Below are 6,000 nucleotides of genomic sequence, written 5' to 3' on the forward strand. Positions count from 1 at the left end.
TCTTAGGATCGACAAAACCTTCGGGTTGCATCATATACAACTCTTCCTTAAGGAAACCGTTAAGGAACGCAGTTTTGACATCCATCTGCCAGATTTCATAATCGAAAAATGCAGCTATTGCTAACATGATTCTGACGGACTTAAGCATCGCTACGGGTGAGAATGTCTCATCGTAGTCAACTCCTTGAACTTGTGAAAAACCCTTTGCCACAAGTCGAGCTTTATAAACGGTCACATTGCCGTCAGCGTCCGTCTTCCTCTTAAAGATCCATTTGTTCTGAATAGCCTTGCGGCCCTCAGGTAGTACCTCCAAAGTCCACACTTTGTTCTCATACATGGATCCTATCTCGGACTTCATGGCTTCTAGCCATTTGTTGGAATCTGGGCCCACCATCGCTTCTTCATAATTTGCAGGTTCATTGTTGTCTAACAACATGATTGACAAGACGGGATTACCGTACCACTCTGGAGCAGCACGTGGTCTCGTCAACCTGCGTGGTTCGACAGAAACTTGAACCGGAGTTTCATGATCATCATCATTAACTTCCTCCTCAACCGGCGTCGCAATGACAGAGGTTTCCCCTTGCCCTGCGCCACCATCCAGAGGGATGAGAGGTTCGACAACCTTGTCAAGTTCTATCTTCCTCCCACTCAATTCTCTCGAGAGAAACTCCTTCTCGAGAAAAGCTATTTAGCAACAAACACTTTGCCCTCGGATTTGAGATAGAAGGTGTACCCAACTGTCTCTTTTGGGTAACCTATGAAGATGCAATTTTCCGCTTTGGGTTCCAGCTTTTCAGGCTGAAGCTTTTTGACATAAGCATCACATCCCCAAACTTTAAGAAACGACAACTTTGGCCTTTTGCCATACCACAGTTCGTATGGTGTCGTCTCAACGGATTTTGATGGTTCCCTATTTAAAGTGAATGCAGCTGTTTCTAATGCATAACCCCAAAATGATAATGGCAAATCGGTAAGAGACATCATAGATCACACCATCTCTAATAAAGTACGATTACGACGTTCGGACACACCATTACGCTGTGGTGTTCCAGGCGGTGTCAACTGTGAAACAATTCCACATTGTCTTAAGTGAGCACCAAACTCGAAACTCAGATATTCACCCCCACGATCAGACCGTAGGAACTTGATCTTCTTGTTACGATGGTTTTCAACTTCACTCTGAAATTGCTTGAACTTTTCAAATGTTTCAGACTTGTGCTTCATTAAGTAGATATAACCATATCTACTCAAATCGTCAGTGAAGGTGAGAAAATAACGATATCCGCCGCGTGCCTCTACGCTCATTGGACCACACACATCGGTATGTATGATTTCCAACAAGTCACTTGCATGCTCCATTGTTCCGGAGAACGGAGTTTTAGTCATCTTGCCCATGAGGCATGGTTCGCACGTGTCAAGTGAATCAAAGTCAAGTGACTCCAAAAGTCCATCGGCATGGAGTTTCTTCATGCGCTTTACACCAATATGACCTAAGCGGCAGTGCCACAAAAATATGGCGCTATCATTGTTAACTCTAACTCTTTTGGTCTCAATGTTATGTATGTGTGTATCACTATCAAGATTCAATATGAACAGTCCTCTCACATTGGGTGCATGACCATAAAAGATGTTACTCATAGAAATAGAACAACTATTATTCTCTGACTTAAAAGAGTAACCGTCTCACAATAAACAAGATCAGATATAATGTTCATGCTCAACGCATGCACTAAATAACAATGATTCAAGTTCATAACTAATCCTGATGGTAACTAAAGTGAAACTGTGCCGACGGCGATTGCATCAACCTTGGAACCATTTCCTACGCGCATCGTCACTTCATCTTTCGCCAGCCTTCGTCTATTCCACAGTTCCTGTTTCGAGTTGCAAATATGAGCAACAGAACCGGTATCGAATACCCAGGCACTACTATGAGAGCCGGTTAAGTACACATCAATAACATGTATATCAAATATACCTGATTTTTCTTTGGCCGCCTTCTTATCAGCCAGATACTTGGGGCAATTGCGCTTCCAGTGACCCATACCCTTGCAATAGTAACACTCTGTTTCAGGCTTAGGTCCAGCTTTGGGTTTCTTTGTCGGATTGGCAATAGGCTTGCCGCTCTTCTTTGAATTACCCTTCTTGCCTTTGCCGTTTCTCTTGAAACTAGTGGTCTTATTCACCATCAACACTTGATGCTCTTTACGGAGTTCAGACTCTGCGACTTTCAGCATCGCAAACAACTCGCCGGGAGACTTGTTCATCCCTTGCATGTTGTAGTTCAACACAAAGCCTTTATAGCTTGGCGGCAGTGATTGAAGGATTCTGTCAGTGATAGCTTCTTGCGGGAGCTCAGTCCCCAGCTCAGCTAGACGGTTTGAGTACCCAGACATTTTGAGCACATGTTCACTGATAGACGAGTTCTCCTCCATCTTGCAAGCATAGAATTTATTGGAGGTCTCATACCTCTCGATCCGGGCGTTCTTCTGAAAGATAAACTTCAACTCCTGGAACATCTCAAATGCTCCATGACGCTCAAAGCAACGTTGAAGTCCCGGTTCTAAGCCATACAAGACTGCACATTGAACTACTGAGTAGTCCTCCTTACGTGCTAACCAAGCGTTCTTAACATCCTGATCAGCCGTAGCGGGTGGTTCATCTCCTAGCGCAGCATTAAGGACATAATCCTTCTTCCCAGCTTGTAAGATTAGCTTAAGATTACGAGCCCAGTCTACAAAGTTGCTTCCATCATCTTTCACTTAGCTTTCTCTAGGAACGTATTAAAATTCAGGGTGACTGTCACGTGAGCCATGATCTACAACACAAATATATTCAAAGTGGACTTAGACTATGTTCAAGATAATTAGAGTTTAACTTAATCAAATTACTCGCTAAACTCCCACTCAAAAAGTACATCTCTCTAGTCATTTGAGTGGTTCATGATCCACTTACACTAGCTCAAGTCCGATCATCACGTGAGTCGAGCATAGTTTCAGTGGTAAGCATCCCCATGCTAATCATATCATCTATATGATTCATGATCGACCTTTCGGTCTCATGTGTTCCGAGGCCATGTCTGCACATGCTAGGCTCATCAAGCTTAACCCGAGTGTTCCGCGTGCGCAACTATTTTGCACCCGTTGTATGCGAACGTTGAGTCTATCACACCCGATCATCATGTGGTGTCTCGAAACGACGAACTATAGCAACGGTGCACAGTCGGGGAGAACACAATTTCGTCTTGATATTTTAGTGAGAGATCACCTCATAATGCTACCGTTGTTCTAAGCAAAATAAGGTGCATAAAAGGATTAACATCACATGCAATTCATAAGTGACATGATATGGCCATCATCACGTGCTCCTTGATCTCCATCACCAAAGCACCGGCATGATCTTCTTGTCACCGGCGCCACACCATGATCTCCATCAACGTGTCGCCATCGGGGTTGTCGTGCTACTCATGCTATTACTACTAAAGCTACATCCTAGCAAAATAGTAAACGCATCTGCAAGCACAAACGTTAGTTATAAAGACAACCCTATGGCTCCTGCCGGTTCCCGTACCATCGACGTGCAAGTCGATATTATCTATTACAACATGATCATCTCATACATCCAATATATCACATCACATCGTTGGCCATATCACATCACAAGCATACCCTGCAAAAACAAGTTAGACGTCCTCTAATTTTGTTGTTGCATGTTTTATGTGGTGACCATGGGTATCTAGTAGGATCGCATCTTACTTACGCAAACACCACAACGGAGATATATGAGTTGCTATTTAACCTCATCCAAGGACCTCCTCGGTCAAATCTGATTCAACTAAAGTTGGAGAAACTGACACCCGCCAGTCATCTTTGAGCAACGGAGTTACTTGTAGCGATGAAACCAGTCTCTCGTAAGCGTACGAGTAATGTCGGTCCGAGCCGCTTCGATCCAACAATACCACGGAATCAAGAAAAGACTAAGGAGGGCAGCAAAACGCACATCACCGCCCACAAAAACTTTTGTGTTCTACTCGAGAAGACATCTACGCATGAACCTAGCTCATGATGCCACTGTTGGGGAACGTCGCATGGGAAACAAAAAATTTCCTACGCGCACGAAGACCTATCATGGTGATGTCCATCTACGAGAGGGGATGTGTGATCTACGTACCCTTGTAGACCGTACAGCAGAAGCGTTAGTGAACACGGTTGATGTAGTGGAACGTCCTCACGTCCCTCGATCCGCCCCGCGAACTATCCCGCGATCAGTCCCACGATCTAGTGCCGAACGGACGACACCTCTGCGTTCAGCACACGTACAGCTCGACGATGATCTCGGCCTTCTTGATCCAGCAAGAGAGACGGAGAGGTAGAATAGTTCTCCGGCAGCGTGACGGAGCTCCGGAGGTTGGTGATGATCTCGTCTCAGCAGGGCTCCGCCCGAGCTCCACAGAAACGCGATCTAGAGGTAAAACCGTGGAGATATGTGGTCGGGCTGCCGTGGCAAAGTTTTCTCAAATCAGCCCTAAAACCCCACTATATATAGGAGGGAGAGGGGGAGCCTGGACTTGGGGTCCAAGGACTCCCAAGGGGGTCGGCCGAGCCAAGGGGGAAGGTCTCCCCCCAAACCGAGTCCTACTTGGTTTGGAAGGTGGAGTCCTTCTTCCCTTTCCCACCTCCTCCTTTTTTTTTCTTTTCTCTTTGATTTTTCTTCCAATGCGCATAGGGCTCTTTTGGGCTGTCCCACCAGCCCACTAAGGGCAGGTGCGGCACCCCCAATGCCTATGGGCTTCCCCGGGGTGGGTTGCCCCCCGGTGAACTCCCTGAACCCATTCGTCATTCCCGGTACATTCCCGGTAACTCCGAAAACCTTCCGGTAATCAAATGAGGTCATCCTATATATCAATCTTCGTTTCTGGACCATTCCGGAAACCCCCGTGACGTCCGTGATCTCATCCGGGACTCCGAACAACATTCGGTAACCAACCATATAACTCAAATACGCATAAAACAACGCCGAACCTTAAGTGTGCAGACCCTGCGGGTTCGAGAACTATGTAGACATGACCCGAGAGACTCCTCGGTCAATATCCAATAGCGGGACCTGGATGCCCATATTGGATCCTACATATTCTATGAAGATCTTATCGTTTGAACCTCGGTGCCAAGGATTCATATAATCCCGTATGTCATTCCCTTTGTCCTTCGGTATGTTACTTGCCCGAGATTCGATCGTTAGTATCCGCATACCTATTTCAATCTCGTTTACCGGCAAGTCTCTTTACTCGTTCCGTAATACAAGATCCCGCAACTTACACTAAGTCACATTTCTTGCAAGTCTTGTGTGTGATGTTGCATTACCGAGTGGGCCCCGAGATACCTCTCCGTCACACGGAGTGACAAATCCCAGTCTCGATCCATACTAACTCAACGAACACCTTCGGAGATACCTGTAGAGCATCTTTATAGTCACCCAGTTACGTTGCGACGTCTGATACACACAAAGTATTCCTCCGGTGTTAGTGACTTATATGATCTCATGGTCATAGGAACAAATACTTGACACGCAGAAAACAGTAGCAATAAAATGACACGATCAACATGCTACGTCTATTAGTTTGGGTCTAGTCCATCACGTGATTCTCCTAATGACGTGATCCAGTTATCAAGCAACAACACCTTGTTCATAATTAGAAGACACTGACTATCGTTGATCAACTGGCTAGCCAACTAGAGGCTTGCTAGGGACAGTGTTTTGTCTATGTATCCACACATGTATATAAGTCTTCATTCAATACAATTATAGCATGGATAATAAACGATTATCTTGATACAGGAATTATAATAATAACTATATTTATTATTGTCTCTAGGGCATAATTCCAACACTTCTCCATCCCTTGCATGTTGTAGTTCAGCACAAAACCTTTGTAGCTTGGTGGGAGAGACTGGAGGATTCTGTCAATTATAGCATCATCCGGAAGTTCGACTCCAAGTG

Source organism: Hordeum vulgare, chromosome 2H (assembly GCF_904849725.1).
Source record: "Hordeum vulgare subsp. vulgare chromosome 2H, MorexV3_pseudomolecules_assembly, whole genome shotgun sequence".
In the NCBI taxonomy this organism is placed as follows: domain Eukaryota; kingdom Viridiplantae; phylum Streptophyta; class Magnoliopsida; order Poales; family Poaceae; genus Hordeum; species Hordeum vulgare.